Source organism: Diorhabda sublineata, chromosome 6 (assembly GCF_026230105.1).
Source record: "Diorhabda sublineata isolate icDioSubl1.1 chromosome 6, icDioSubl1.1, whole genome shotgun sequence".
Lineage (NCBI taxonomy): Eukaryota > Metazoa > Arthropoda > Insecta > Coleoptera > Chrysomelidae > Diorhabda > Diorhabda sublineata.
In genome coordinates, this window is record NC_079479.1 from 23,475,802 (window position 1) to 23,502,106 (window position 26,305).

General features: G+C 31.9%; 1 protein-coding gene across 4 annotated transcripts in view; it reads right to left on the reverse strand.

The window, feature by feature from the left end:
• The window catches only part of LOC130445383 (myb-like protein X), a 44,658-nt gene extending 22,740 nt beyond the window's left edge, over positions 1 to 21,918 (reverse strand). Inside the window, exons 1-2 of one of the 4 annotated variants that reach the window (XM_056780977.1) lie at positions 21,462 to 21,903; positions 5,274 to 5,465 (exon numbers count right to left, since the gene is read on the reverse strand). The gene's annotated coding sequence lies outside the window, so the exon portion shown is untranslated. Of the gene's footprint in view, positions 1 to 5,273; positions 5,466 to 16,696; positions 16,924 to 21,461 lie in introns of those variants that run through there. The other 3 variants (XM_056780976.1, XM_056780975.1, XM_056780974.1) reach the window with 3 other exon arrangements.
• Between the last annotated feature and the right edge of the window lie 4,387 nt (positions 21,919 to 26,305).

Below are 26,305 nucleotides of genomic sequence, written 5' to 3' on the forward strand. Positions count from 1 at the left end.
TTGCAAACTATTATACAGGATGAGCCAATTTAGTTAAATTAAAATTAAGTTATCATAAAAATGTAAATACCTATAGCTTTGCCATTTGACTTTTTCCATAGAATTTGTAGTTATGCAGGAAATCTAAATAAACCGTTTTTAATTGGCATGAATATGCAATCCCATCAAACTTAGGATACAAATCTCGTTTCATTTGTTATGAATTTGGATTATGTCTGATTGATTAGATGGATGACCCAATGCCAACATGTGCACGTACTGAAGCCCTTATTCCTTTATACTGGACCTTTGGGCTGATGGACCGTTTTTGTCATATACATGACAAACAAAAACTTCTTTACAAAAAAAAAACGACAAAAAGAACCATTGACCAGGCTCGAAAGGAATGCACGTGAAAAAAGAAACTAACCGGAGGAAGTTGCAACGTGGTAGCAATCAGTACTTTAATAACGCGAAATATTTGGACGAAGAAATGGTAACTAAGAATTAATGTTGCATTACCAATCGTATAAGTAAAACTAACACGACCATACCTCCTTCTTAGGCATATTGGAACAGCATGGAACCTGGGCCTATACCTCAACTACGATTGTCGCAAACTGAAAAGCGCCTCCTTTTTCGAATAATCCCGTTTTTAAAAATTATAAAGTTTTAAGGATTATTTGCACAATATGGTTTTCGTGGCCAAGCTCTTTTCGAGGTTACCGAAAAATTGCCACAAATGTTGCCTAGATCTGTAGATAGCTGTGTTCGAGGCTTTGACTTATATTCTCTTGTACAAAGATGTCCTTATAGACAACAACGAAAACCTATCGACCAACGATCTGATTTTAGTTTCCGAAAAGGCTTGTTCTACATCGCAAAATATTGTTCAAAGGACGGTCCAGAATAATGAAGATTTGTACAAATTGTACGTTTCTCGTAGTTTACAAGCATCGTGGCAAGTTTATGTGACTTTAAGTCGAGTTTAGGTCTTTAGTAGATCTTCAAATAGAAGAACTTGACTGCTCCAAGTTGACTTAGGAGAAACCTTGTAATGTTGGTGGATTAAAAGGAATGGATAGATTGAGAAACGTTACATATAACTAACTAGTGATTAAATAGCTACTTTAACCATTATTTTACCCTAATATAAATATAAAAACATGAGATACTTAAATATAAATAAAATACATATACTTTAAGTGCCCAAAGCAACACATATTTGAACGTACCACGGACTACACAACGGAATAAAAGCTTGTGAAAACGCTGTTAGGCGCTACGAACTACGTCGTACTAAATTTCGAATTAAAAATACCAACAAGATAAAAATAAACTAACTCTAATAAGAAATAAAACACTTTATAAGTTCAATGTAACCTTTAACGATAATTAAGCAATTTCTTTTACGATAAAATAATTGCATATCGTACATAATTGTATAGTTTACACCAAAACTTTACACCTTCATTATTGGGTTGGTGACAAAGTAATTTTGGTTTTGTAGTATAAAATAAAACATTTTTTTTTTTCGAACAAAGAATAGTTTTTAATCAATTATATATTTTCTATTTTGCTCAATGCCAGCTTTCAGCTTCATGATTCCGCGCTCATAAAATTTGACGAAAGTTTGACCAATTAAACAATTCTGCAAACTTCGGAATTAATGGTAATCAGATGGTGCCAGATCAGGATTTTCCCAAGAGGTGACAAAGATGTGTGAGGCCTTGTATTATCATGGTGGAACACTTCCGATTTGACAATTCTGACCATTTTTCTTGTATTGCTTCATCCAGTTTCATTAATTGTTGACAGTAAACAAGAGAATTAATCGTTTGGTTCCTTAGCAGCTTAAAAACTCAACTCCTTTGTAATCTCACCAAACAGCATGAGCTTTTTTTGTTGTTTTTCAGCTTTCGATGTGATTTTTGCTTGCTCCATGATCGTTTTCGAACTATGTTACTGTACATGGCCCATTTTTCATCATCAGTGATGATTTTTTTCAAGAAAGGGTCAGTTTCATTTCGTTTAAGGTGCATATCGCAAATGTTGATGCTTTATGTTGAATGAATTTCTTTCAATGTCTTTCTTAAGTAACGTATGTACTGGAAGTAGTTTTTTATATGTAAAAAGCCAACACAAGGTAAACCTTTGATTCACTAAGTGGTCCACCTAGACTCGACGGGGGTCTACGTTGGGCGTGACAAAAAATGGGGGTCCACAATCGTAATCGGAGGTTAGGTTATTTGGTTTAGATAGTGGAGAAATAAAATTTTGGCTTAATTTCTCCCAATAAAGGCAGATAATATTTTAACAATCTCAGCGACTGTTGTAAAAACTTGCATATTTCATATTTAGTACAACGCGTCGAGACTTGACGTTGCCACGCTGGCCGGCGGCGTTCGAGTGGTGCGTTCCTTATGGAGACGCCTGTAGGTATTGATCTTGAACTTCTGTAGATTCTAGTGGTCGGAAAGACGTGCCTTTGTAACTGATTGCACAGGCTTGCACTTCTCCAAGGAAAGGAGTCCGGATAAATTGACGGTTTGGGCGTTTACAGGTGAACTCAATGCTTTAAAAAGAAACCTATCAAGTCTGCGTTCCACATTTGGTTAATATTATGAACTCCAATCATCACTTTGCGATATACTTGAGGCTTATTCACAAACAATATCATGACATTGACGAAATTGGTTGATTCGGCTTTCCCAAAACGCCAAATCCATTTTTTAAAGAATCTGGCTAAATGATTAGCCTTTTCTTGCTGCAAACGACCGCTCCAAGGTACATTTTTTCTCTCTGAGGTTTAAAACACACTAGAAGAAGTTTTTCGACAATTTGAAGCAGGATTTGTATTGTATTTTTCACACAAATCAGCATTGTTAGCATCATTTTTAAATTTCGTAATGATTTCGGCGTTTACTTTAACAGTAAACTTTCATCTGACTGTTATATTTATTCAAAAGATTGCTGAACGTAGTTGCTACTTGGAATATCAATAACTGAAACTTACTCAGTTGCTCACCGTCTCATATATGTATTTATGTAAACAAAAAATGTTTGACTTCGTCCGCAATATGTTCATGAACTCGGAATTACATCCAAAGTCGTTACAGTGATGTATTTATACTAAATTATGTTTTAAATTCGAGGGAGAACAAGGCTATAACTAAGGTCGTAATAAATGAAACTCACTGTACTTTCCTATACACCCTGTATATACTTGATAAACATAAAATTAAAATATAATTATCAATTTACTATAAACCGTATTACTAATATTGTTTAAATAAATTATTGTACTGATATATGTTTGAGACAGTATTCGATAGATCGACGATAGACATGCAACCATTTCATGAATTTCAACGTCGTTGGTGAAATGGTTGTGTCACCGTTCACCTTGGTTTAATGCCGTAACACGACACGTAACGAGAAGCGGCATGTAATGGAACTTCCGCAGCAAAGAGGAGAGAGAAACTACAAGAGGAGTAGAAATAAAATGTGCTGAAGTAAAAGGGCGGATTGCCGCAACGTGTTCATAACTTTCAACTTCAAAATCGTGTTTTTTCCAGAAGTTTGGTTCGCTCTACCATGGTAACCAAATAATATATTATAATTCTAAATATTTGATTATATTTTTTCTCTTCTTATGAGGATTTTGATAGTTTTTGAAGGACATGAGTAGCGATTACCTCAATAGATACGAGGGTTCTCACTCAAGTTTCGAAATAGACAAATAAAAATAAATATTTATAATCGGATTTGGATTTATTGTTTTTCAAAATATTATCCATTAAGATAAATACACTTTTGCATTTGTTTGAACCAATTGTCGAAGCATTTTTTTCCATTTCGATTGAAGTATTTCCAAAACATGCGATTTGAACGCATTAATCGTTTCTTCAGGTGTAGAAAAACGTTGAGCAATTTATTTTTGATCTGCAGAAACAAGAAGAAATCATTGGGTGCCAAACAAGACTGTACGGAAGATGTCCCATCATCAAAAACATTTTTGTTTGAGTGCTCACATTGTGGTGAAGGATGATGGTCTTCTGGGATTGGTTTTCCTGCTTTGTTTCGAACACTTCTGGTAAACAAATACTGGTATACCATACAGAATTGACCGTTTAAATATGCCTGAACGTCACGGTATATCATATGACGACCTTACATTATCATTTTACGCTGATGTTTTCGGCACAACGGTCGTTTGAACGACCTTCACGAAATTTATCATGTAACGAAGTACAACCTTTTTTTAAATTTTATATATTACTGTCACATAATTTTTAAATCAAAAGATTCACGGTAGACAGTACTGAATTTCACCAAAAGTACCTTTTTGGTGTGAAATTTAATGATTTTTCAAATTTGTTTGCAATTTTCATTGATGAATCTTACCTTCAAAAATTTATGTTTATTAATACTTGGTAGGAAATTCTATTACCATGTTGCCAGAAGTTATGTCAAAATTTTTAATTCGAATTTTTTTACAAAGTAAACCCCAATTATTTTCCAGTTTACTACCTAACCTACAGACTTGGTTTTTGAAACACCCTGTAATGTAACCACGGTGAGAAGACCTGTTTTCTAATTTGCTAGTCACGCACCAGTTATAACAAGTGCTGCGTTGTCATTTTAAGGCATATAAGAAACATAATGTACTAGAATAAATTATAGAGACGATTGGAATGTTGAAAATATTATTTGCTATTACTCACGAATAGAATACTATATTTTATCTACAACTAGCAGACATATTGGGGTCAACGTAATATAGTAATGATTATTTCAATTTCACATAGTTTGTTAATACAGTTGTTTTTCGCGTATTGATGACTATTTAATCTAAGTAATAAATATCGAGACGCCTGTCCCAAGTAAAGCTTACTTAGCAGGGATATTGAAGTTGGATTATTCATGAATCCACGCGGCTCACTTATATACAATTTCGCTGAAAACGGTGAAAAAAATCCAGTTTCGAGATCATTATATTAAAAAAAATTTCCAAGCCCTGGTAATGGTGTTCGAATTTTTTACTTTTACATTCTAAATTGATTGGACTAAAAAAAATCCAAGAAGTAATAAGCTGAATAAAATTGTATTTGGCAACGTTGCACGATCTTCTTTGTTAATATATCAGTCCGGTATGAATAAAAAATTTGCTAGTTGTTTTGAAAACAATGAGAAGTTTTTTGTTGCAATTTTTTTGACTGGTTTAGTAATAGATTATTAACATATTTATCTATGGAGATACAGAAACAGAAAGAAGATGGTAAGGAAGTTACCAAAACTCTAATCCTTAATTTATTTTGTTCTCTATTACATATCTTCCGAAATCGACTAAAGGTGGGAGTATTTCGTAACGATCTTCCATATAGGCGGAGTTTGAGCTTCGTTCTTCCACAAGGGAGGGTGACATGGGGGCCGGTAGAACGGAGAGTCGGGAGAGAAGTTGAATATCGATTCAATACCCAAATCTGCGGAAAAGAGGGAAATATTTATGGCGTTGAATTTTTTTTTCTGCGATTACCAACAAATATCTTCGATACAGACGAGTGAAAAATATTTATATATATTCTTCAGAAAATGCTATTGATGATGATTGGTATCGATCTTGTTAAAATAATAAAATTATAATATGAACACACTATTTAGTGTGACCATTATACCAACACTCACAATTACACTGTCTGACAAGCGTTTCGATAACCAAGATATCATCTTCAGACGTAAGCTCCGATAACCACAATAAGTTGGTTACTGAAACGTCTGTCAAAAAGTATGCTCAGCATGAATATTAATTCAAAAAAATTCACTTATCACGAAATGAAAATATATATCGCTTTATGAGGAAAAATATTTGGTTAATGTTTCCAAGTGGAGTTCACACTATTTTTGGTCATAAAAATCGAAAAATTAATATTTTTCATGTACTTTTTTTTGGTTTTACAACTTGTATCTAATGTTTATCTGAAAATAAACAAAAAAAAATAATTGAAAATATCAATTTTTTATGACCAAATAAACTTTAAGCAAACTAAAATGCAAGGAAAAGGAAGAATATAGAAATACTAATCAACATTATTGTAAAATTTTCCGAAAAATTACCAAATTATATGTCTACTATTATAAATAATAGACTTTCCATTATAAACATTGTACTTATTACAAATTTTTTTTCCTCCCTCGTAATCGATACTTTTCTTAACTTCCTGGTATAGTGATAAAAACTAAATCAAAATTTCGTATCAACTGATTGGTTTGAAATTAATATCAATTGGTATAGGTGATAATAGATATAAAAGAAACTGATAATCTGATAAACGATGAAAACTTCCTCGAAGGTTTCTGGTTTCTCCTTAGAAAACGCCAGATGGCAACATAAAGGTTTTTATTAGCATTTGGACTTCGTCCCATTCCATTAAATACAGCCTCTCTGCCTGCCAAGCTAAAGCGAGCAAACAACATTCACATCGAAAACATAATGTAGACGAAAGAGAAGCGCTGAGAGGCGAGGAGAACGATTCGCGCTGTTGCCATAGTTAAACTCGAACCTTTAGTACAGTAACCCCGCATTGCCGTATCGAGCATGCGTTGAAATCGTTCTCGACCTTTTGTCCCACCGTTTTTCACTCTTGGGTGTATATTTATTTGTCGATTCGATGATGTGTTTTTATGCGGTAGGTGGGGAAGCATTTATTTTCGGAAAATGGATAATCCTCTTTAGGCTTCTTTTCAAATTAATTACAAACCTTATAAATAAGAACCAAGACATTACATTTTCGTGACGAACAATTCCTGTTGTGAAAAAAATGTTATGAATATAATTAGGACACAAAAAATTAAGTGTTCGAAAAAATCACAAGGTGATAATTCTGGCTAATAAAACGGTTGTTTTATGTTACCAGTATCATTATAAAAATATTGTGGTCCGCAAAATGGAATTTGAAGGTTTTCAATGTGTTTCTTCTTCTATAATATATCTTAAATTTTCTTTGACACCTTTTAAGAAATACAAATGTTTAAAATGTTAAACAAATTTAATAGTTATTTGGAATTAAATATTTTCACCCTAAGAGATATAATTCACATTGAAATAAATTGTTCATTCTTTTTATACCATTTCTACGAGGTTTGCTCCAAAAGTAGAGGGCTAGCTTTCATATTTTCGTGTTGATGTTATTGTTTATCAAAATATTGGAAATTCGGTATTGTCTTCGGTGCATTCGTCTTTTTCATCGAACAGCCACATCGGAACTATACTGGAGCTGAAGAAGTTAAATATTAGTAACAATAAACTGAGGAGCAAAATTGTAGCCCCACATATACTTTTACATTTTGAGGTATTGCAGCAACTATTCTTTTAGTTCTTGATGGATTTTTTTTGGGGTTATCTTTTTTGGTTTGATGAGGTTTCTTCAATAATTCAACATTACTTTACATAATCAAACTGATATTTCTAATCCTTGAGGAAAGCTGCAATTTTACATTGTTTTTAGCTCAGAAAAACAATTTCCAGTTTTCAATATGAATGTTTTGATGGTTAATAATGACTACAACGGAAATGTCCATTTTGATTTTACATAGCCGGCGCTATACCTAGACACGCGCCATCATTTTAATTATTTTCTAAAATAAATTATGTAAATAGGGTAAACCCTATTACTTTCGAGTAGTTCCTGCCTATGGATATTGATCTTGAACTTATGTCGGTTATAGTGTTCGAGAAAAACGTGCCTTGGTGGCTGTTTCTACAGGCTTGCACTTTTCTGGAGAAACGTGTTCTGATAAATTGACGTTTTGGGCGTCTATAAACGAACTCGTGCTCTTGAGCCACGTCTGTGTGTCGAGTAGGTCTTGCAAATACTGATCTAGGTGGGATTATGTTGGAAGAATATGTTCTTTGTAGATGATTAGAAGCTGTTGCGGAGTATATAACTTTTTGGTCTTAAAAAGAGGGCTCCAAGTTTTTGAGAAGGTACCTTAGCTAATTTGGCCACGTCTCTATGCCAAGATGGTGAAATTTTATGTGTAGACAGGACCAAATCCTATTAGCCTTCTTTGTGAAAACCGCAGACTTTGTTGCATTAAAGTCAATCAGATTACTCCCATCCCACTCCAAAATATTTTTCAAGATGGTGGTGATCTGTTACTGTCTACGAATTTGGATGATATTCAAATTTATTGGGGCGATTGATTTGAACGACGACACCAATTAGCTATCATTGGTGAAGCTATAGACCGGGTTTGCCGAGTAGATAATTGATGTACAGGAGAAAGAGAATAGGTGATAGGATCCCTGGAGAACCCCAGCGTTAACTTCATACCTTTCTGAGGTGTGTCCATCGATAGCGAACTGGATGGATCAGTTTTTGATTTCAATTACCCTGAAGAATAGATTACAAAGTTTTATTTTTCGTTGTAGTTTGATTCTTTTGGAGCATAATTCTTCAAATGCAATTATCAGTTACTTCTTTTATTGTTTTAAGAAAACCTCTTATATCATATACTTTTCGTTGTACTTTTTTTGCAAACCTGTATAAATCAGAGCTATAAAATGGAAATTAGTTTTCTTATATTGTTTTCTTAAACGTTTAAGAATTATTTTTCACAATTCATCTTCTTTTTTGTCATTAAATTTTGTCAGAATTAAATTCTTTTTACTTCCTAATAACATTTGGTTCAATATTGACAAAAAAATCATTTGTCTAAGAACCTGTTAATGGTTCCATTTTATAAAATATTCAACTTCTTAATCATTCTGTTTTGCTTTGAAGATTCTTTATGATGAAAAAATAAAACAAAAAGTATTCAATCAATGATTTAAAAGTAGTTTTGCAGCCCCGCCGTCAACTAGTACGATCAATATCGTCGACGAGTCCAACTGGGGGAAGCAGTTATCCATCCTTCTGCTTCGCCATCTTCTTTATTCTCTTCTATTCCCTACTCATTCTGTGGTTCTACAATCTATAACCGAACTCTATTTTTGATTATTTGAAAATGGAGTATTTTTATGATTTGTAAACGTGAGGAAAGATTACAATAATTGGTATAACGTTTCATAAAGTTTTTATCCAAATTTTTGCTTCTGGAAATTATTGCAAGTCATAATAAATAAAAAAGTGAGAACCAAGATGCTCAGACAAAAAATGTATAAAGCAGGTAAAATTTTATTGAATGTGAGCCCCTTTTGAAGACGAAATCAAGAATTTAGGTATTCCAAATAGTTAGCAAATACATTTGGAATTGGTTGAGAGTTTAATATTCCATTTTTTTTCTAATTTATAAGACCAAAATCACGTAGCTGGAGATGAACTAGAAAGAAAACGTGAAAAAATAATTGAAGAAACAAAAGGAAAATAGTGAAATATCATCCTAAAGGTGCTCCCATGAAAACACATCTACGGAAAGATTTTTATATTTAAATATCTCCATTTCCGGTGAAGTTCACTCGTCAAAGAGCGTTGACTATAATTTGTTTGGGAATCTCTGTATATCAGTTAATCGTTAACTCAGCCGCAATACCTTTATCTATACCAATTTCAGAGGTTATGTTGATAAAATAAAACATTTTTTTATACTAGAATAATTTTTTCATTAAAGTCACTTGCCCTCGTATATCCATTTCCCTAAGACTAACACATTCTTCAATACAAAATCATGACAAATCTGAATCAAAAAGAGTCTGAAAATCGTAAACGAGCTTTGTTATAATAAATATAATGCAATTTACATAGGACAGACATTTCAATATTTGAAAAAATTATTGCAAGATCACCAGTACGAGAAAATAATGAAAATTTATAACAAACTACTATATTAATGTAATTATAATAAAAAAAATTATTGAAAACGATTCAAATATAAAGAAATTTTGATTAATTCTACAATATTTGCTTCAATTGTGAATTATGTCTCATGATATGTCGGTTCTGGAATGAAAATGACGTCATGAGTAGTGAGGGATATCTTCTGTCAACCAAACTGCGTCAACCATCTTGTGTGCTGACATCTATGATCACACCAATCAAGTGTCTTCGTAGCGATGTGCCAGCTGTCATCTGTCGTGTTTGCCATATTGGAAGTTAACGGACGTGATGTCATGAGTAGGGAGGGAGGTCTTCTATCAACTATCAACCATCTTGTGTGCTATGACATTTATGATCACACCAATCAAGTTTCTTCATAGTTATGTGCCAACCGTCATTTATTGTTTTTGCCATATTGTCATAATAATATATGTAATACTCCTACATAGACAGTTGGTGTGGGAAAAAACGCCCCTATGTTACGGTGCCGACAATATTCATTTTCTCTCTCGTTCGAGACACTTTATCTATACTGCGCATGCTTGAGAATGCGTAGAACCGAGTTGAAACCTCGGATGATAGAGAAATCGTTGTCATATTGGAAGTTTATGGACGTGACGTCATGAGTAGCAAGGAAGGTCATTTATCAACTATCGAACGTCAACTATCTTGTATGCTGTCATATCTATGATCGAACCCAGCAAATGTCATCGTTGTGACGTATCAAATGTCATCTGCCGTGTCCGACATATTTGATGTCGACGTTATGTGTAGTGGGAATATCATATATCAAGAGTACTGATTGGATCATCCTGTGTGCTATATCTATGATCACACACATCGAGAATCATCGTAGTGACGTATCAACTGTCAACTTTCGTGTATGGCATTTTGGACGTCAACTGTCGTTTATAAAAGATTTGGGAATAATTCTAATACACTTCCTTATGGTGCACCTGCCTGAATTTTTTTGATTTTAGAATATGCTTCTTTCTACTGATTACTATAGCACCTGTCCAATAATTGGATTTGTTATATAGCTGAGTAGTTTTTACATACCGAAAATGGTATAATTGATATGAATTATCTTCTTCTGCAATAAGTTTTTTTCCATAACGTGAAAAAATTGCGATTGATCTACTTACGCATAATGTCATTTATTTAATAATAAATAAATAAAAAATATTTAAATCCATAATCCCAGCCTAGGTTACTGAATTGATGGCAGTTTTAAACTTCGGTAAATGTAAATTATTCGGAATATTTTACTGCTATCACCCCTCGTACCTTTTCGTATGAGAATCCATTTTATAAAGAAATTTTTCTAGAGTAAGTACATTACAACCATTCTATCCATTAGGAACAGATATGAAGAAACGAATTCTATGGAATACATGCGTGCACCATTTCATTGAATTTGAATAAATTTCGCAACCAAGGTCACGTTATTGGTATATAGCGTTCATAAACTTTTTTTAAAGTAGGAACTTTTTGAAAATATCCAAAAAACATACTACTTTAGTTCCGCATTTATCACCAACTGATATTTTGTATACAATTACCATAATTTAGGACGATTTTCTTCTAATTATTATATTTTTGGTAAATTCATTGATTCTGGCACGATATTTCTGTCTCGTATTACCAGTTAACTCCCCTACTAGTGAATGTGGATCCGTCCGACCGCACTTTGCTTCACGTTGTATTTTTCCATCACTACAGAATGAACGTTCTTGGGGCATTCTTGATGTTTTGTTAATTGTAAAAAATCCACTAATCAATTATAATAATTATATATGATAGCAGTGTTGAAAGTAACGTTTAATATTCTGAGCAAAACACTTGGGAAAAGAAGAAAGAAGAAGCTAATGGAACAATATCACCAGCAAAATAAAATTTACTTTTAGCACCAATATCATACAATAGTATATTCCATTTAGGATTTTTTCGTATGTGCGTGACGAATTCAGACACGGAAAGTCATGCAAGCACGGAAAAATCCATTTCTGGATGTGTAATGAACGATATTTTTTATTATACTTATCTAAAAATAACAACAAAAAAAAGATAAGAATAAAATTTAGAACATTTTATTTTCAATAATAACAACTCGAAGACATTGATAATTGTTCGAAAAAATTTTATAACAGATTTCGAAAGCTTGTTGTTTGGAATCAACTATAAGTAACAAGCTTGAGAAAGTTTTTTTCTAATTATAGGAAAAAATACAAAGGAAAAACAATTTATTTAAAGTTGCAATTAACAAAACAACAAATAGAGAAGTTAAGTGAAGACCTAGATGTGTTACGTTTCCATGGTTATAAAGTTGTTCGCCAATACTCAAGTAGGGTTTTAATGAGTTGTCATTGTTGTGGCTAGGGCTGGGCAATTATCAAAAAATTTAATCGATTTATAGAAAATAATCGATCAATCCAAATTAATCGATAAATCGGAAATAATCGATTAATCGAAAATAATCGATTATTCGAAAATCGGAAATAGAGCTTCAAAAGAACGATTGTGGTTTGATTCCTACAAAAACAAGATAAATAGCGAGTATACGACTAGGAACATACAGAAAACATTATGGTTTGATTCCCAATAAAAACAAACCAAATAATGAACCTACAGAAGATATTTGGAAGTAAGATTCTGATATTGAATTATGTTGAAATAATTATTCAGAAAATAAATTTTTTAATCATTAAATTGACCTCGGCCACAAGTGGGGTCTCGGCGATAACTGTTCTTTCGGTACGTTAAAAAGGTATTTCGCGGCCTAAGCATACAAATAACTAGGGCTGGGCAATTATCAAAAAATATAATCGATTATTTTCGATTAATCGATTACCAATTATTTTTAAAAATATATATCGATTATTTTTCGATTAAACGATTATTTTGCCCACCCCTAGTTGTGACCCGTAATTTTTATAAGTTCTTATTCTTGTACACTATTTTTGGAAAATTGACTAACCGCGGTCGATCTATTAGTGATTAGTATTTTTGTCCCTAGGGGTCCCTCCAGTCAAGAAATTTGAAATATCTACTTTTTTGCATATTTTCAAAGTTAATATGTCCTCAAATGTATTTTTAAAAAATTGCAGATATTATTTCAGAAAATACAGTAAATTTTGTGACGTAGTGTCTAAGCTGGCCGAGTGGAACGACTTATTCTACTCGAAAGTTCTACCCGACCGATTCCTTTAAAACTTGGTGTTTTTGATCTTAAAAAATTTTAATTTGAAGTATTTTTAAAAATTCGAAAAGGTCATTTTGTGATATTTTTAGGCTAAAGTGAATGCATAGCGACATCTTTACAGATTAAGAATTTTTTTGTTCCAGGTCACTACGAAGATTGGTATGATTTCAACCAGGGTGTACAGTTTTTTGTAGCCTCCATTTTACCGGCCTGTTGAAATTGAAATTCTGATTTTTTCACAATTGTTTATATTCTTTAAAATTCAATAAATCTCATATAAAAAAAAGGATAGTAAAAATGTTTTTCATTTTTAACGGTAGTTTCAAAACTGTCTAAATTTTAGGCTTTTGGATCAGAATACTCCCTTAAAGCCAATCACTTTGGCTGACGATTTTGTGTAATTTTGAATCGTATTTCTTCCAATAGGCATATTATAATACCAGTGATCGTTTTCGGATTTCCAATGATTCTTAGGAATAATCTTTTTTGATTTCAATATTTCAAGATTTTTAAAAAATCTGACGTTGTTTTCTATTAATAATTTGCTTCCGGTACCCATTTTTGAACCACTTTGCAAGTCTTGCTGAATACAGGATTATATTCCACTCGATTTGTTACAGAACCATCGTTGTTTGATTCGATACAAAAAAAGTCAAGTAAGCAGCAGCTTTCTCACCTATCCAAGCTAATTCTACCGCGGCTATGTGATGTTGCAGCCCTTCAGGGGTATTTTATTTTATAATGATTTTCGTTAGTTATACGGAACTTAGTACTGTCGAACTTTGTTTCCTTTTACAGGGATCTGACTCAGTTGCATGCGTTTGAACCAATTCTCCAATGATTTTTTCCATTCCGATAGAGGTACAACCAAAACACTTTTTCAGGTGTAGAAAAACGTTAAGTAATCCAGGGTTTCTGGGATACGAATAAGATTTCTGATTATTGTCGATCTATAACACGTCATTTTAAAAAGTCTACACATCAGAGAAAAGCATTAAAACGAATTTTTTCAGAACTTGTAGTCAGCTAAAATTTCGTCGGCAGCAAATGTATTGTGTTATCTACGACCACCCTGTGTGCGTCTTCTTCATCCAACGGGGATTAATCCAACAAATATATCTAATAGAAAAATATTTGTTCCATCAGAAAATTTTCTTTGGGTCCCTGCAATGGCGCAGCACTTTTTAAAATTTACGAAGGTTGCTGCTTAAGTTTTGACATAGACAAATTAAAACAAATATTTATAATTGGATATGGCCTTATTTGTTTTTCAAAATCTTCTCAATTAAGATCAATACACTTTTGCATGTGTTGGAACCAAGTATCGCAACATTTTTTCCATTCCGATTGAGGTACCTCCAAAACATGTGATTTGAAACGCATCAACCGTGTAGAAAAACGTTGACCTCGCAATTTATTTTTGATCTTGATAATAAGAAGAGATCATTGGATGCTAAACAACGACTGTACAGCGGATGATAAATCAATTCGATGTTTTATCTGTTCAAAAACGTTTTTGTTTGAACTGATACATAGTGGAGAATGTTTCGTCTTCTGCGATTGGTTTCCCTGATTTTTCAAACACTTCTAGCAAACAGATGCTGGTGGACCATTCTTCATTGCTCTAAAGGACATGGCGACATGTCCAGGCTTCCATTTGGTTCGAAGTGCTTCGTGCGCGGACTACTTTTGTCAGATTTGACTCGTCTTGAAAGACGTTGTTTAGTTTCGGGTTCATATGAACACTCGTCCAATCCATTTTCTTGTATAATTTTCTCTTTTAGATCTTATACTCGTTCGAGAGCCTTAATTGCACTGAGCCACTTTAGTTAAGTCTTTTAAATTACATCAGACTGCAATGAGTGAAGAAAACTCTTAAATGAACCATAGACAAAGAGAATATGTGTATTCCAATCCGGTTGATTTTGCACTAGGCACTGTTATAATTTATTTTTCGTTTTTCTTAATTTTAAAAGAGAAAATAATCGTTAAAATACTGATATCAAGGTTGTACCCAAGTGAATGAAACAAGGTTAATGATACTTGGTTATTTAATCCCACCTTTCGTAATGTTTGATACCGTCATATTTAAAAATTTTACAAACATTTACATTTCCAATGTCATATATCTTATCCTCATCTTTAACTCCGTTTCTGATGAAGATAATAAGGCTTTCAAAACGTTTGACTCATAAAAATTGTTAATATTGGCAAACCTGTTTTGTGAAAAAACTCTGGAGGTTAAATGTGGTGAAAACTATGAAGACAACTATTATGTAATAATTTATTTAATTCGGCGCTTATATATTCAGTTAATAGTATTGTTTCCATATGGAAAATCTCCCGAGTAACCATATTTTCCTCCATTAAAAGATTTATATGCATATTTATAATAAATTTAAAAACACAATATATTCGGTTTATCTTATCAAGTTCACTCTTCACAATATTTGATAAAGATATTATCAAGAAATTGTTTTGGTAGTAAATAAGATGGAACCATTACGAAAACCTAATTTATATAACCTAATTTATATCACGATAGAAACACTATACGATAAAAAAATTCTTCACATTGTAATATGGTGATAGGTCACAATATAACCCTATATTTAGAATTTATTCCACCAGAATTTTATTATTTTTCGAATCCCCCTGCCGCCGATCCTTACTCAAGTGTGAGATTCCCTCTCCCTAACGCGACATTACTCAGTTTCAAAATGTTACATCTAAAAATCATCAAACTAATAACAGTTATTCGATTCAATTCCTTCCTTTATCAACATCAGTCTATACAAAATGAGATAAGCACCAAAAGGAACTCTAAAAGGCAATATATTGAAATACAAACACAAATATTTTTAAACATGGGGCATATATAGTATCTATATCGCTTTGATACCAAGAAAGAAATAAAAAATTACCTAATTCAAGATATTTTATCTAAATAATACGAAATAGGACACCGTTAATACTCCAATCTCTACAAGAGCAATCACTATTAAAAATCATTTTCTCGTAGGTACTTACGAGATTATATTCAAAATTCCAACATTAAAATTTTTCGTGAATAATAACTTTATTTATTTAGAACCTTTATTCACAATTATCCCCATAAACAATTTGACAAACACATTATAAATTGTTCCTCGTATAAATTCTAAAGTCTAAAACTTCTACAACGCTATTACGTAGATAATCAACTCACTCCATGATTTGTGAATGTGTTTTTAATACGTATTAATGAAATATTTCTTTACGCATGCGTTATTTAATCAGCTGAATTATGTATCATCCATTGGAGAAATTTTTTTTCTCTATTATAACGATAACCTTGATTCATGAAAAATCTATTTTTCTGTGTGTATATAAAGATAAAAACACAATTTATCACCTTGACTTGTCCTCTGGTAAGGATAAGTTAAATTTTCACTATAAAAAATCACTTTTCCGAAAGTACTTTGTGAAAATCTCCAATGGAAACCTTTTTATCCCCTCCCGAAGAATCATTTTCTCCCACTATACCAGTTAGGTTGCTATCACAACTGTCAAATGACACAATGATCACAACTGATTCTCATTAATTTTAATTACTACGTGTTCGGGTATATTCGTGTCTATAACCGAACGTAGAAACGAGGTTATGTCAATTCAAATACGTAAAAAATTAAAGTAATACGATAATTAAAAGCATTACCTTTTATCCAATAAAACGGTTTATTTTAACTCTACGAGAAGCAGCAATATACCATACTTTAACACATTTAAAATTTCGTTTAACAAACAACCGCCACTACCGTTCAACGAGAAATAGGAACATGCACACGCAGAAAGCTACAAGAGAGGTCTGGCTAGGTCGACGTTGTTGCCATGTCTGTATACTGCTACGCGCACAATCCAACTTTCACAGTACTCGCTTTTGTCAGCACATTTAACTTCGTCAGTATCATTGTATGATAATTTTTGACTATGTACGGAATGGTAGGGAGTTTCCCTCAATGGAGGAATATGGTTAGTACAAAACCCGATGGTGAAAAGGAGTTTCGTGGTTTTCACTTCCTTTATCAAATGAAGTAGAACCTTTATCTTTAAATTTGCAATGGTGAAGTATTACCAATGGAAATTTAATTTTTAGCATTGACGTGGAAGCGTCTATTTATCAACAGGCTTTTGCTGAGTAAAATTAAAGACCAAGATATAATAGTAAAATACCCAAACAATCTTTTGATTGAATTTTTTAACAAAAGTAAAGATTTTTTAAGGATATTAGTAAATTTAAAAGGTGCATTAAATAAAGTTGTAGATCATTGATATTGATTAATTCGGATTGAAACTTTGCTTATTATAATATGAAGAAAAACCATAAATGAAAACTAGGTTCATTAATAGGTGAAAAAGATTTTGTAGGGATATTTATTTCTACATCAATATTAACAATATAAATATATTTTTATCTCACACGTCATTCCACATTCTAAGTTTGGTGTATTAATGAGAAATGACTTCGGATTCCAGTGGCGTTACTCAATATATTTATGACATAGTATTTTTAGGAAAATATTTTCAGGATTACCGAAGGTTGGTGATAGTTTGTTATAAATTAGTTTTAAGTGTTACAATGATGTGAATGTGTAGGACATTTTAAGGTTAAGTTTAATAGAGGCAGCAAAAATACGAGTGATGGACATTTGACACTCGGATTCTAAATCGTTAATTATCAAAAATTAAATGTACTATTTAAGAAAACTCTCACAGATTTTTGAAAAATAATTTAAAAAAATATAAATTTATGTTATGCACATGAGTAAAGTGCCATTCGGATGTAAAATACTATTACTATACTATATACTAAAAAATAATTATTTGTACAGATCATATTTAATAAAACTAGTAGAACTGCTTAAACATACATACGAGGGGCAGTTTGATAGTTATGTTTTTTGTTGGTAATGGAAAGATGTACTTTAATGTGGACATTGCTTCTGCTCCAATAAACGTACAGGATCCTCTTCGAAAACAGAATTTGACTGATTCTATCTAGGCCGTTAATTAAGCCTCGTAACATATTTAATCCCAAAGCTATAGGGGTAAGGTTTTGGTAATTAATGAAGCCGTATTGACCAATTTGTACTAATTTCGGTCCAGAAGGATCCTTAAAGTTTTTCTTCTTAACATGCCATCGTTGTTAGTAAATCAATTGCATTTCACACAATTTCGGCGAGTTTTCACTACTTTTCCGCGATCCTATTGACTGCGCCAATTATACTCTCTTCATTTGAATATTTTTAAATACGATAATAGGGAATTTATCACAATAAATTCGAGTAGAAAAGTGAAAATGAAACCCGGAGTCTCTCTAAGAATGATTAGCATCTTCCAAAAATCAATATACCAATTGCTGCACTTGATTATTACATTATACAATTTGATTTAGTAATAAATCTCAGTGTCTTTTGCAATAGTTATCAAACGTGAAACCTGCCTCTATTATTTCACCTTTATAGTCCTCTATGCCCATCTTGCAAAAAATTGGTGGTGACCTAGTTTTTGTTCAACAATTCCAAACAAGCACTAAAAAACACCAGCGTAATGCCGTCAGTCGGAAATGATCCTTACTTTATGAGTACTCCTCGTATAAGACATATTCATCTCCACTTTATGAATACAAAAACTTACAGCAAAATTTTGGTAATACTTAATTCCACTGATTTTCAATTTACATTTTTTTGCACTGACAAACTATTCAAATTGAAATTCCAGAATGTGCGAAACTGTATCACACATTTTAAGGTCAAACGAATATTTCATATTTTTTAAAATGTTTTCCCAAACTCCCCGTACTTGTTTCTTTAAAATTCTCCATTTGCTCACCTACAGCATTTTTTAGAAACCTACACCACTGTTTACGTAATTTTTAATTTCGAGGTCAAAACTGTTTAATTAAATATGATAGAGCGCCGCTGCTTTTTTAAAAATTCTGGTTATTTTCTAATATTAAAATCTAAACTCGATCTTTCCTTAAGCCGGTCTAATCAGCATAAGATGGGAGAGTATTGGAGAAACCTTAAACCTATACCAAAAAGTATCCAAACGTGAATAGATGTTTCGGATTGATCGAGACCAAGGAGGAACCCAACAAATAACGCGCAAGCTAGTATCAAAATTGTATAACGCGTGGAATCTGAGGGAAACCGTTTCATAAAACGAATCGAGCCCAATCCCAAGGCGATGGCGTTGTTCGTGTTTAGGAAATCAAGCCCCCTCACATACCCGACCCGTCTACAACGCAGCGTTGCCGATGTAAGTGAGTTGCGCGGTACCGAGTTATTTTTAACTGACCTCTATTTCACCTTTCACAAACAGAGATAGATGCAGCTGTATTGAGGACGATAACAATAGATGACTTATTCGATTACTCATTTTGAATGAGGATTGGCTTGTACGTGGCAGTTTTTTTCTAAACTGGCGCCTGGGATCTTTTAGTATTTAGTATCCCATGGACCCAGGATTGATGAATGTTTCGGCATCGTTTCTTCAATACTTCATCAGATATTGTTTATGATATTCCTTGGATAAGATAATTGGAACAGTTTCAATCCATAATATAAATAATAATAAAATTGTGTTTACGAGGTGCGGTTAAAAAGTAAATCAAAATAAATATCAAAATAAATAATTGCCGAGTATTGCTTTAATATATTTTTTTTGCAATTTGTAGATATATATGAATATACGGGGATACATAATAATCATTGGAAAAAATTTAAAATAGTTTTTTTTGAGGTTATGATAAAATCATCTTTCTATTATGGTTTATGATTACGAGGTTTTTTCAAATAATAATGGAAAATTTTAATTAATTTTTTTGTAAGGACTGACTACCTTTCGTTGGACGTATCCCAGCGTTGGAAGCAATATCGGAATGGATTTCGAGAGGAACCAAACGTCACATGGGGCTTAATCTGCCGAGTTAGGAGGATATGGATAGACAGAAAGACTTTTAGTGGCCAAAAAGTGCGTTTTCATGATGAAGTAGAACGATATTGGTCCATTTTTAGATTTGTCTTAAAAGTTACTAAATTAGCACCATAGAAGTGAATTTTATGAGCTTCTTTAACACCTTACTTTGGATGAATATTTTTCTGTTAGGATATATATTATTACTGATATTGCACGTTTATTGTCGACGCATATCAGCATATCTTAATATCAATAGGTCTTTACTTTAATAAAGTTTAGGACATCCGCAAGTTTTAGTTTAGGCAATTTTCCTGTTACAAGCAGTATGCTCCCGGATGTGGAGGTTTGAAATTTTATTGTATTTGGAAAGATATTTCCTCTGCGAGATTGTAGATTTAACATCAATTTTTGCACCACTTATTTTGAATTCGTATCAAAATCTCATGAAATAGAAGATTATCTATCATTTGATATTTTGTTTTCTAAATATGCAAAATTATTTTATTTGATACACTCTGTAAATATATGTTCCCACAAATTGAAACTTAATTATTAATTATTAGATTAAAATTTTATTAACAATTCAAATTTCCAGGGCAGTACACCACTAGTGAATAAAAGAATATTTTTTTAATTTACTTATCATTCGATATTTCCGAGTAAATTTTATAATACCGATCTGGTATATTGTATCACAAATGCACCGGACATATATAAAACGACAACACTGTCATGAATTGTGTGCTGGGTGGTTTGGTAATAGACAGTTTTAAACCCATCGGAATGATAACATAGAAACATGGATTTTAGTCTAAATACCTATAATGACTATAAAAAATTCATTATATAAAGAAGAATCAGTTGGTAACTTATGAAAATAATAGGTATCAGTTTATTACTTCCCAAAAGAATCTAAAATGAGGTTTTAAGGGGATTATATTGAGTTCAACTTTGTTCATAAAACCACCAACTTTAATGCCCGATATCTCAGAAACAAGTTTCATTTATTGCTGTAACAACTTTGTTAAGTAATGAAATCGAAAATACATACAAACAAAACTTGGGAGTTGACAACTTAATTTGGACCAACCAATTTGCATGAAATCTTTCATGTATTGAAAACTACATTGTAGATAAGCTGTACTTTACGTAATACATTCAAAATCACAAAATAGTGTTTTAAAGTTTACTTGGTGCTGCTAGTACTATTATTTTAACAAAATTATTCAGAAATACTCCAAAAATTTTTACCAAAGAACTTTTACCCAAATGAATTTACTTCACTTCCTAACTCAACGACCTCGACTTGTTTATTCAATCAACTCGTTATCGTCATCACCAAGTACAGTCGTGGGTAAAGTTTTATTTAAAGAAAGAGAGAGAGAGAGAGCGGCAACGTTGCGCACTTTAATTATCACGTGGTAAATATATGAGTGAAAACATATATTGAAAAAGCTATATAAGTAGTCAAATAGGTAGACAGATAAATTGTACAAACTTACCCTAGTATCCAGGAACTTGTCGGTATGTTGTTATTGGTAGTCAAACTCGGATTCGAAATTCCCCGTCACGAATTTTATGTACGTGGCTTGATTTTTAACTAGGCTGCTTGGGTAGGTAGATCGGCGTCTGGTATGAACTGTGAATTTCGCGCTTGCGTTCTGATGTAGTAAGTGATTTACTCCCTGATGATGTTTAGATTTCGATATTGAAACACCTTGTTGGACTGATTTAGGAAGATCAGCAGCCTGGTTACAATTGAACTTTGTTCTCGGCGATAAAATGCTTGGAGTTAACTTTTCTCATCGTCTTTATTATTTCATGAATATTTATTTAGTTTGCATCATTTTTTGTAGCATTAATTAATGGTTACGTGTGTCCAGGTTACCACTTTTTTCGGATAGTTTAGGAAAGGATAAAGTACATGTTATTACTACTATTTCTACTACAGAGGTGATTAAATTTGAGAGAAAAGAGGTCAAGGTCATCAAGGAGAAGCAAATTGTTACTACCAGAGACGGCGCATGGAAAATAATATAATAGTGATTTATTGTAATCTTATTTCATCACATTCAGTTCGTTTTGGATTATTTTCTTCATGGCTACATTTCAAGTATCTTCTCTCTTACGTGAGTGGGGAAGGCAGGAATTACATTTTACTACACGTGCAATAAGACTCTGATTTTATTGAGATTTCGTAACCAATCACGAAGGAGTAATCTACTTAATTTCGTCTTTTATAATTTTATGATTTTTTGTTTTATAAAAAGCATATTTGTTAATAATGTTAAATATATTTAACTAAAATTCTTAGTGTGAAAGGTACATGAATACTCCCAACTGCAAAACTGATATACCAGGGCAATTTCAAAAGAACCGTTTTCATTACCAATTCGCACGACAAAAGTAGAGAATTTCATCAGTTATTAATCCTTGTGAGAAGTAGAAATATTGGCTGAGAAAAAAATCCGGCGGAGGATTTAGAAGGAGCCGTTCCGTTATTTGCATCAGATGCAATAAAGGTTGTTGATGGTGAAAAACAGATTATAAATCATTTCATCTCTATCCGAATAAAAAATTTCATTATTGTCTTTCATAATACAATTAAGTTATTTTAAACATGCAGCACCGCTCAATGCAGCAGAATCCTTCGTTATTTCTAACTTTTATAATATTTCTTAGCCCTACTACAAAAATTGTATTCAATGCCATTAGATCGAAGGAATCTCGAAAATTTCATCTTCAGTTAATAGTAATAGATTTTGATCGCCCTGATATAGGATTAGTTTCCTCTGCAAGGCTTAGCATGAAACAAACTATAATAAATTGAAAAATAGAGAGGCGATTGATGATTTCTTATCGTCAGCCAAATGACTGATGATCGAGCTTACTAGGTTACTGGACAACATAAAAAAATACGAGTTGAAAGATTTTTTACACCCACCATTTATTCATTTGTTAAGGTCGTCCTCTATTATAAATTCCTTAAGTCGAATCCGAATCTTATACAAATTGAAAATAAGTTGATTTTGTGGAAATGGTGCATTTACCAGTGTTTTGCTGGCATTATAAAGTATAATATCCTATTTATAAGATTAAATTGTTGGGGAAACACTAACACATAATATTAAATATTATTTCGTCTATTGATGCTATTGCCCTCTATCAGGTAGTAACTGTACTATACAAGTAGAAGTCTTATTATTTTTATAAATTACGTGTGGCTGGTTTTTTTACATAGCTAATATTTTAGAAGCAGTAACTTTTCGGAGCATATTCGAATTAGCTACAATATCTCAATAAATACTGATTAGACAAATTTGAGAAACAATAAGACATCAAATATCAATATTTATAATTTCATACACTGATGCCATTGTCCTCTATTAGGTAGTAATGGAACTATATAATTATCATAAATAGAATTCTTTTTCTGATATTAATTAGGTGCGGTTGTATTTTTGACATAACTAATATTTTAAAAGCAGTAACTTCTCGGATCATATTCGAATTAGCTATAACATCTCAATAAATACTGATTAGACAAATTTGAGAAACAATAACACATAAAATGTCATTATTTGTAATTTCATAAATTGATGCCATTGCCCTCTATTAGATAGTAACTGAACTATATAAATATCATGAGTAGAAATCTTATTTCGAAATAATTTATGTGTAGTTGGTTTCTTGAGATGCCTCAAATTATATCATTATAGTCGAATTAGATATAATAACTCAAAAGATAATGTTTAGAACAATTTGAGTAACAGGTACAAATAGAATATTTTAATTTTGTAATTTATTTCATTGATGACTTTGCCCTCTATCAGTTAGTAGCTGTACTATACAAAATTCTTATTAGAACTCTTATTCTGAAATAATTTATATGTATTTGGTTTTATATAGATGGCGACAACTCAAGCAGTGGTTTGTCGGTACATAACAACAAGCGATAATTCAAAATACTAACTTGTAAATATTTGAAAAATTATTTCAATGTACACGGAAATAGTAGAGGAAATTTTTTTTACTACATTTTACTGGCAACAAAACGACGAGATTTACAGGGATCTCTCTGGTATACAAGGGCTGCTAGTTATGAGATATGGCAGCACTGAAATGAATATGTCAAATCTGAAATTGTCATTATGAAGTTTGACATTTTAATGGTGAACGTACTCAGAACGTGTTGTCATTCGACTGCTATTTTAGTACTGCAAATATTCATCTCGATCAAAAAATAGAATTAAATAGTGAACATTTTCGTGCATTGGTTTTCTATGACATTTGACGTGGATTCAACAAACAGCAGTGTTCCGATCAACTCGCTTCCATTTTTTGGCGATGAAGCACTCAATAGAGAATATTTTTAAGAACAATAAAGCCATATCCAATTATAATTATTTGTTTCTATTTGTCTATCTAAAAACTTATATGTATAACAACCCTCGTAAACACGTATCGCTTTATAAACGCATGATGACAGTAATGAAACATTAATATATTAATATGTATTCGTAATGATTTTCAAAGGAAAGAAACCTTCAATCAAGATAAACAAATGAAAAGTTCTAAGAAGTGAAAAGCTAGAAAAAAATATGTATTCCTTTTATAGAAGCAGTCTAAATTAAAAAAAAAACTTAATTTTCCGTAATAATAGTAAAATTGATATATTAATTGGTAAAATCATACATTATTCTATCAAATAGTTGAATTATCAGTCAGAGGAAATACTGTCATGTCATCTCATATGATTATCCAGCTTCACGTTGCCAAGTCTATTAATTTTTCAATAGATTTATTAAAAAACTGTTAACATGAAATTTTGTGAGGGGGAATAGGTATATAGGCCCATAGATTTGAAGGTTCGGGGTAGTGTGTCATCAAAAAAAGGGTACAAGGACCTTTTACTGAAAAAATGTTTAAAATTACATCGCTTTAAAAACTATTCGCTGTTTAACCTAGGTCCATGTGGATTTATTTATTTTAGAAACGTTTATTTTTGTTAAAATGCCTTTGAAAGTTTGAGTTTTGTTAATTTTTGTCTATTCGAAAATTCGTTCTTCTATCAACTTTGTTCTTAATCCTTACTATATCTGTTTCCATTCTGTATACATACGTTCTACCTCTATGTTATTTTCTTTATGCCACTCCGTATAGTGAAAAGGGTAATAAATAAACACAAATAGAGTTTAACAAATACATTCATATTTATTTTATGCAATTGAAAGAGAATCAGTTCACATATTAGAAAATATTTCCCTATAATAATATATAAAAACAATTCCGGTATCTATTAATATTTACAGTATTTGTACTTTTGAGCAAATACTTGTATTGCATGTGTTTAAAACAAAATAAGACTATTGTACATTGGTTGAGCATAGTTAGTAACTGTCATATTGTGTAATGGCGCATTGTATTGAGGTTCTTGTCAGTTATATTAAACTGAGATGATTCATAAATCTATTCCACTTACTTTCATCAATTTAAAAGGTGCAATTTTCAATACTTTAACCATTTTTATTTTGCCTCTTGATCAAAGAGACAACTAATAATTTTTTTTTGAGAGTTATTTTGACCGAAATATTGTTCTATCTTTTGAAATAAAACATTCTTAAAAAGCTATATATAGCGTCACTGAATAAATTAAAACGGGGAATGTCAGTTCAAAACTTCTTTTCTGGAATAAAAGTATTACAGTTTTTTTTGTTTGCTTCTTTAGTTTTTATTATTATCACATCCTAGTTTGCTTTTTTATTGATGTTTCGACCCCTGACTGACTAATGCCTGATCCAGGAAATTGTCTTCTTATGGAAATTCCAAGTCATTTTACTTTTATAGTGTCCTAACAGCTTGCAACTTAATCCTCTCCGATATACCTAGTAGAATATTTCAGCAAAAACCAACACCACTACATCTCTCTACCTTCCAAACTGTTCATGAAACTCATGAACATGAAACATGAAATTACGTGACAAAATTAATAGTAGTAAAAAAACAATGCCATCGTGATTTAGGGGTTAAATAAAAGTTATGTGCATAAAATTCAACATTTTTTGTCTATGCGTTATTTTTTTAAACAATAAGAACACTAACAAATCGGTACAAATAGTGGTTTTTGCGTTTTGCGCTGAACCTATGCAAGAAATGTCTTTGTTACTATGGACAATATTGTATAGAAATGAAAAATCTTCAAAATAATCTTTTATAGTTTATAAATTTTTTTTACCCCTTTTTTGAACACTTTTTTGAGGTCAAAAAGAAATTCAAAAAACTGAGATGAGGGATTTTTAATTCAACTCTTCTTCTTTCCAACGCTACTTTCCAAATGATGATTGGA